The sequence below is a fragment of the Cibotium barometz genome, chromosome 56, assembly GCF_041138505.1.
Source record: "Cibotium barometz isolate CiBa-2024 chromosome 56, ASM4113850v1, whole genome shotgun sequence".
Lineage (NCBI taxonomy): Eukaryota > Viridiplantae > Streptophyta > Polypodiopsida > Cyatheales > Cibotiaceae > Cibotium > Cibotium barometz.
In genome coordinates this window covers 11,151,374-11,160,206 of record NC_141101.1, presented here as the reverse complement: position 1 = coordinate 11,160,206, position 8,833 = coordinate 11,151,374, and positions in this window count along the sequence as shown.

The window sequence follows — 8,833 nt, the reverse complement described above, 5'->3', positions numbered from 1 at the left end:
CACTACACACACTCTCTCTCTCTCTTCTCACACACTCTTAGACATAGAAACTCTCTCTCTCTCTCTCTCTCTCACACACACACACACACAAACACATACACGCACTCTCCCTCCCCCTCTCTCTTCTCACACACACTCACATAGAAACTCTCTTCTCACACACACTCACATAGAAACTCTCTTCTCACATAGATACTCTGTTCTCTCACACACACTCACATAGAAACTCTCTCTCTCTCACACACACACACGTACACGCACTCTCCCTCCCCTTCTCTCTTCTCACACACACTCACATAGAAACTCTCTCTCACACACACACGTACACGCACTCTCCCTCCCCCTCTCTCTTGTCACACACACTCACATAGAATCTCTCTCTCCATCTCGTATGTGTGTATATGCCATGCATGCATGCATGTGTGTGTGTCCTATATGTATATGTGTGTGTGTGTGTCCTATATGTATATGTATGTGTGTGTGTGTCCTATATGTATATGTGTGTGTCTCCTATATGTATGTGTGTGTGTGTGTGTCCTATATGTATGTGTGTGTCCTATATTGATCTAAAAGATATTTTCTTGTGCTTCGTTGTGCTAAACACCTAAATTTTAGGGTTCAAATTTTGAATTGCCTTCTCCCCAAAATCTTGTGTAGATTTGGCATTAAAGAGAAAAGACCTTCTCAGAATGATTTGCCTTCTAGCGTCTAGGGCCTTGGCCAAGATGAAGCGCCAACGAGCACACAAAAACTCAGAAACGACGAGATGGACAGAGAAGGCGCGGAAGGTGGAGAGGGCAGAGAAGGTGGAGAGGGCGCAGAAGGCGCTTGCATGGACACACAATCAAAAGGCAGGTTTGGATTTCCCTTGTAGAGTGATGTTTCTTTTGTTTTCTGCAGCTGTGATCTTCCTTTTGCTATCTATGCCTAGGCCAAGGTAGGCCTTCAATTTTCAGTCCTGCTAGAGACGCTCGAAGACTTTCGCCATTTTGATATCTTCAAGTTTCGGGGTAGCTACAATGCCATCATTGGGAAGTCAGAAAGCTTCAAAGACGAGAGAAGCTTAGGGTACAACATGACTTTGCAATTAGCGTCCCTATTGCAAGATGGTCATCATCAACACCCATTAGATGGTAACAGAGACCCATTATATAGTGGTCACTATGATGAATCTCCATTACCATCTAATAGGTTTCCACTATTAGTAATGGGTTTTAAGGGTTCTCGACCATCATCTTTTCGGTCTCCAGTACTATCCAATGCTATCTTCCCGTTGTGGAGTAGGAATTAGAGAGAGAGAGAGAGAGAGAGAGAGAGAGAATGGGTGATTTATCACGTGAAGGGGCGTTGGAGGAAACGAAGGGGCCGTTCAAAGACTCAATGGCGATGAGCCAGATCATGAGCCAGATCATGAGCCAGATGATGAACCAGATTGTAGTTCCCAAGATTGAACAACTGCTGAAGGTGAAGCATACACAATCTACTGAAGGCCCCCGGTTGAATACTTCTGACTATGGACATTTTATTATGCAGAATCTCACAGAGAAGCAGAACGAGAATATCTTGCCATTTCCTCTATCAGATGCGGAAACAGATAAAATATGGCCAAGTTATGGGAGACCAAATGTGAAGAGGATCTTACAGAAGGATCTCAATAACTGGATAGACAAAATCAAAACTGATAAGTGCAAATTTAGAATTGTGTTTGAAGGGGACATCAGTGACAGGGACAAGGTCCTTAAGAAATGTGACTACTCAATAGTCCCAATCGGTAAGCCTGCAATACCCTTGTATACAGCGTGTGTGCTGGGCTTGCAGTCCGACTCGTACGATTCTTTTAGAGATGTGGCAAATGTTATATACAGGGCAAAGAAGGTTTTAAATGAATCAGGTGGAAGAACATGGATTGTTGCTGGTCTCACCAATGGTATAGTGGTACAGTGGTGGGTGATAAATGGTGATCTTACTCATAAGACCCCTGAATATGAGTTAAGGAACATTGTGGCAGCTTTGTTGACATGTAACATCCGGGAGCTTTTACCTGACTATATAGAAGGACTCTCTCTTATAATAAGAAAGTGGAATTTATGATGCAGCTTGGCTCACCAGCCATGTGTATAAGGCTAGATTTGGGGGTGAGTTGGTTGTTTGCAAAATTTACAAGGGCGGTTACACATCAGATTATGAAGTCAATGTAATGAAAAAACTTGCAGGTATAAATAACATCCCAGCTGTGATAGCTTCTTGCCAGTCGGCATTATTGTTGGAACCAATTTTTGGCAGAAGTATGGCCAGTGCAGCTCATATTGATGAGGAACATCTCAAAAAGTTTGCTGATCTTGTGGATATTCTAGAAGCAGTACATAAACGCGGTTATGTTCATAGAGACGTCAGAATTCCCAACATCTTGCTTATTGGAGGGGACAGTGAAACAAAGGCCGTAACACTCATAGATTGGGGATTTTCTGCAGAAATGGGACCACTATTCCCTTTCATGGCAATATTAGAACAGGGTCGAATTCTTTACTACAGCAATTGCAGGCAAAACATGTAAACAACGAGGTTGGAACCTCAGTAGCAGACGTGATGGTTGGCAGTCCGTCATTGCCACCCAAATTCATCCAATCATCATCAAGACCATCACAAGATGCTGGCAGCCCATCGTCTTTGCCAGAGAGCATTCAGAGGTCAAAGAGCATGGAAGCTGCAGGGCAGTCAAAGAGCATGGAAGATGCAGGCGAATCAGGAACTATGTGGGTCTTAAGGAGCCATTCAAGTCTAAGCAGTATAGAGCCAAGAACACCGTAGAAACCTGTGGCAGCTCACAGGGCATGGAAACAGAAGGCCTATCAGAAAGCAACAGCGGCAAGAGGCGCTTAAGTAACACAGTTCAGCATTCAAAAGGCAAGAGAACTAGGGGTTCAGGGACATAAGACCTGATGAACACAATCAAGGGGCATAGTGGAATCTCACAGCTTCAATGGTATAAAGATCCAGAGTGTCCGAAGGTCACACTACAACCTAGTGATGACCTTGTCTCCCTTGTGAGGAGCTTATATGTTCATGCTCGTGATGGAGCTCGAAAGAAATTGTAAGCTGAATTCATTTGATTACCAAGGATTTGAAAAATTCTGGTTAGAAGAATGTTCTAACATTTGGTTATGTCGTGGGTGAGGGTTATGCCATGGGCTGTGACTATGGTAAGGTGAGAGAGTGGATTGGTGATTGGGCTGCTTCCACTAGTACAAATTTTGTAATATAAAGTTGATTGCTGGGCTTCTTGTACTGAATTTTCAGGTTTTATATTTGTAGCTTATAAAGTGAATGATTCTATGTGGGTATTCTTGAGCATGATAATGGGTTCCTTTAGGAGGACATATGGTTATACATAGATAGAACATATGACTAGAAGTACTTGGTCGGGTACCAGCGCGCAAACAAGGAGTGGGGAAAAGTTTGAAACAAGGGGCGGGGACTGGCTCGCTGTGTTGTAGATAGAGTGCCAAAGAGAAGGGGGTTTGCTTGTGTAGGCGGAGAGGGGGGGTGGGGTGGTGTGATGGCTGGGCTACCGTGTGGCCAGAGGGGAAATGATCATCGCGCTGCCAGAGAGGGAGGGTGGGGTGCACCTGCAGTCTTGCCATTACCTTAGATATAGCCATTATGTGTGATGTACCCACTCTTATGTGTGCCCCATGACTTGGAGGTGTCTAATGGCCAATGTGATATGAGAAGCTAGTATACATGACAATCAAGAACTATGTTAAGAAAGGTAATATATTGGTATCCAAGCCAATGCATACATTCAGTTCTTATGGCCGCCGCTTATGGAAAGAGCACCAAAGGATGGTCCAAATTGAATTGAAAACTTTCTTAAATAAATTTTCATACATTTCCATGCAATAGATCATGGTTTACTGAGATTGTTTGGTCCAAATGGATTGTATACCACTAGTTTGTATGTGCCCATTACCTTAGATGTTTCCATTAACTTGGATTTCCCACTATCATGGGAGTGCCCATTGGCAATGGGATTTCCCACTATCATGGGAGTGCCCTAGGGCGTGGAGGTGCCCATTGGCAATGTGATGATAGTATATGTGGTAGTCCAAAAAATTAAAATATTTTATTCAAGCTAATATACATACCAAAGCGATTTGGCACCCACACAAGAGAGTGGGTACATAAGCTTGTACATGATCATAGTTTTAGATAAACCCATTGTCTTAATGTGGTTTATGGTTTAAATGTGCCTATTTGCTTGGATACTGTTGGTTTGAATTAATCTAATATATTGGGTATGGACAATGGCCCACCGGGCATATCCAAACCAATATGGATTCTTCTAGCCCATTATCTGAGGAGGTAACCATTATCATACATTGTCATGCGATAGATCATGGTTTACCTAGATTACTTGGCCCACAATGGCTTGTATACCACTAGTTTGTATGTGCCCATTACCTTAGAGGTTTCCACCATTAACTTGGATTTTCCACTATCTTGGGAGTGCTCTATGGCTCTATACCAACTATTGTGGGAGTGCCCTAGGGCTTGGACGTGCCCAATGGCAATGAGATGAGAAGGCAAGTGGCTTCAGTGTGCTCACTAGCTCGACTCGCTTGGATAAGCATCATGGAATTATCTACTCAAGCTAGCACGGCTCAACTAAAGGATGAGCAAGCCCTTGGTTTAAATTATGTTCTCAAATTTTTAAGTTTTCTAGGTTGACTATTTGAGGTTGATTTGAGTGCCCAATGAATGCTCTGTAAGATATACAAATACCAATATAATGATTTGAAAGAAATAGTTCTTGATTTTCACAAATACAAGTTTCTCAACCCTTGGAGTGTCTTATGTTTGCCTAACGGCTTGGACAATGCTAGTGGCTTGGATCCATGTTGGCTTGGTTGGCACTTTCTTTGATGTGCACAATGATTTGAATAAACCCATTGACTTGTATGCCATTAATTGTGAGTTACTCACATTGCCTCATTAGTAATGGCTTGTATATCCCTCATTGTATGTGCCCATTACCTTAGATATATCCATTACGTCTGATGTACCCACTCTCTTACGTGTGTCCCATGGATTAAAAGTGCCCAATGGCCAATGTGATGGGAAGCTAGTATACATGACAATCCAGAACTATGTTAAGAAAATTAATATATTGGTATCCAAGCCAATGCGTATATTCAAGCAATTGGCAACACACAAGTATGCCAACTAAAATTATCTTAAATGTGGCCAATGGATATCATTTTATGTTTTCGGTACTTTGTCAAGTTTTGCTTGTTTACTTCCTACTAGTGACATTGGGGGAAAACAAGAAGAAGTTGGATGACACACGTAGGTTTTTGAAGTTTCTAATCTAAATCTACAACATAACCTAAATCTACAACATAATCTAAATCTACAACAGCGATGGGCGAAGCGAAAGAAGGTACCGCCGACACTTGGAAGGCAATGCTCTACGAGCTCCATCTGGAGTTGAAGATGGAAGACGGAAAGCACTTCGCCTGCAGGTTTTGCGGTGGCAAGTATTACGGCATAGACCGCATCAACAACCACATGCAGAAAACTCATGGGTGGACGTACCCCAAGCTGGGTGTTGGGCAAAAACTTCCTTGTGCCCACCGACTTGGAAATCCTCTCAAAGAATGATAATGACCTTTGTCTCCATCTCACACATAAAATAGACAAGGTCACCATGATGCTCACAAAGATATACATCACAAGGCTTCACACGTCACATAGGAGTCCTTTATACATAGGACATTACAAGGGTTCAAAGTATCACCATGATGAGCAAGGCCACATACTATGTGAACACACCCTAATACACCACTAAGGTTTTGAAAACAACACAAGGATTTTGAACCTTAGAAGTAAAAGGTTTATTAACCTTAGTGAAGTAACCTTAGAAGTAAAGATTTACTTGCTAAAAAAAATGACCATCAATCGTGGAGGAAATTGCGCCATTCTCTGTGTGCGATCACCGCTTTGAATTTGCAAACACCACGATCTCTGCGCTCTATTCTGGCACAGCTCAACAGACTGCTCTGTTTGCTCAGTTTGATGCCATACAGCCGTTGCTTCTGATCAGCTCAGGACACGATCCTCAACACCACCACCATGCCTCCTTCTCGGCTCAACTCAGGACGTCGCCTTCGCTTGTTGAACGCCGCCTCTGCTCAACTCTCAATGAGCTGCTACGCAGTTATGATGCAGTTGAGTCCTCTAGTGCATCCATATCCCTCCCATGAGTCCTCCGGGGCATCCATATCCCTCCCATGAGTCCTCTACGGCATCCATATCCCTCCCATGAGTCCGCTAGGGCATCCATATCTCCCCCACGTGTCCTCTAGGGCATACATATCCCTCCCATGAGTCCTCTAGGACATACATATCCCTCCTATGAGTCCTCTAGGGCATCCATATCCCTCCCATGAGTTATCTAGGACATCCATATTCCTCCTATGAGTCCTCGAGGGCATCCATATCCCTCTTGTGAGTCCTCTAGGGCATCCATATTCCTCCCATGCGTCCTCTAGCCATATCCCTCCCATGAGTCCTCTAGCCATATCCCTCCCATTAGTCCTCTAGGGCATCCATATCCCTCCCATTAGTCCTCTAGTGCATCCATATCCCTCCCATGAGTCCTCTAGGTCATCCCAAAGGCGACATATGAGACCTCTAGGGCATCCATATCGTCCCATGAGTCCTCTAGGGCATCCATATCCCTCCTATAAGTCCTCTAGCGCATCCATATCCCTCCCATGAGTCCTCTAGGGCATCCATATCCCTCTCATGAGTCCTCTAGGGCATCTATATCCCTCCCATTAGTCCTCTAGGTCATCCATATCCCTCCCATGAGTCCTCTAGGGCATACATATCCCTCCTATGGGTCCTCTAGGGCATCCGAATGGTGCCATATCCCTCCTATGAGTCCTCTAGGGCATCCATATCGCTCCCATGAGTCCTCTAGGGCATCCATATCGCTCCCATGAGTCCTCTAGGGCATCCATATCCCTCTTAAAAGTGCTCTAATCCCTCCCATGAGTCCTATGAGTCCTCTAGGGCATCAATATCGTCCTATGAGTCCTCTAGGGCATCCATGTCGTCCTATGAGTCCTCTAGGGCATCCATATCCCTCCTATGAGTCCTCTATGGCATCCATATCTTTCCCATACGTTCTCTCTAGGAGGGCGTACATATCCCTCCCATGAGTCCTCTAGGGCATCCATATCCCTCCTATGAGTCCTCTAGGAGGGCATCCATGAGTCCTCCTATGAGTCCTCTAGGAGAGCGTCCATATCGCTCCCTTTTATGAGTCCTCTAGGAGGGCATACATATCCCTCCTATGAGTCCTCTAGGGCATACATATCCCTCCTATGAGTCTCTAGGGCATCCATATCCCTCCCATGAGCCCTCTAGGGCATCCATATGCCTCCCATGAGTCCTCTAGGGCATCCATATCCCTCCTATGAGTCCTCTAGGGCATCCATATTGTCCTCTAGGACATACACATCCCTCCCATGAGTCCTCTAGGGCATCCATATCCCTCCTATGAGTCCTCTAGGGCATCCATATCCTCCTCTAGGACATACATATCCCTCCCATGAGTCCTCTAAGGCATCCATATAATCCTATGAGTCCTCTAGGGCATCCATATCGTCAAATGAGTCCTCTAGGGCATCCATATCCCTCTTATGAGTCCTCTAGGGCATACATATTTCTTCCTATGAGTCCTCTAGAGCATGCATATCCCTCCTAGGAGTCCTCTAGGGCATCCGTATCCCTCCTAGGAGTCCTCTTGGGCATACATATCCCTCCTAGGAGTCCTATAGGGCACCCACATCATCCTATGAGTCCTCTAGGACATCCCACAATGGCGACATATCCCCATGAGTCCTCTAGGGCATCCCAATGGTGACGACATATCCCATGAGTCCTCTAGGGCATCCCAATGGTGGCGACTATACCATTGGTGAGACCAGCAACAATCCATGTTCTTCCACCTGATTCATTTAAAACCTTCTTTGCCCTGTATATAACATTCGCCACATCTCTAAAAGAATCGTACGAACCCTGGTCGGACCGCAAGCCCAGCACACACGCTGTATACAAGGGTATTGCAGGCTTACCGATTGGGACTATTGAGTAGTCATATTTCTTAAGGACCTTATCCCTGTCACTGATGTCCCCTTCAAACACAATTCTAAATTTGCACTTATCAGTTTTGATTTTGTCTATCCAGTTATTGAGATCCTTCTGTAAGATCCTCTTCACATTTGGTCTCCCATAACTTGGCCATATTTTATCTATTTCTGCATCTGGGAAATGGGAAGATATTCTCGTTCTGCTTCTCTGTGAGATTCTGCATAATAAAATGTCCATAGTCGGAAGTATTCAACCGGGGGCCTTCAGTAGATTGTGTATGCTTCACCTTCAGCAGTTGTTCAATCTTGGGAACTACAATCTGGTTCATCATCTGGCTCATGATCTGGCTCATGATCTGGCTCATCGCCATAGAGTCTTTGAACGGCCCCTTCGTTTCCTCCAATGCCCCTTCACGTGATAAATCACCCATTCTCTCTCCCTCTCTCTCTCTCTCTCTCTCTCTCTCTCTCTCTCTCTAACTCCTACTCCACAACGGGAAGATAGCATTGGATAGTACTGGAGACCGAAAAGATGATGGTCGAGAACCCTTAAAACCCATTACTAATAGTGGAAAGCTATTAGATGGTAATGGAGATTCATCATAGTGACCACTATATAATGGGTCTCTGTTACCATCTAATGGGTGTTGATGATGACCATCTTGCAATAGGGA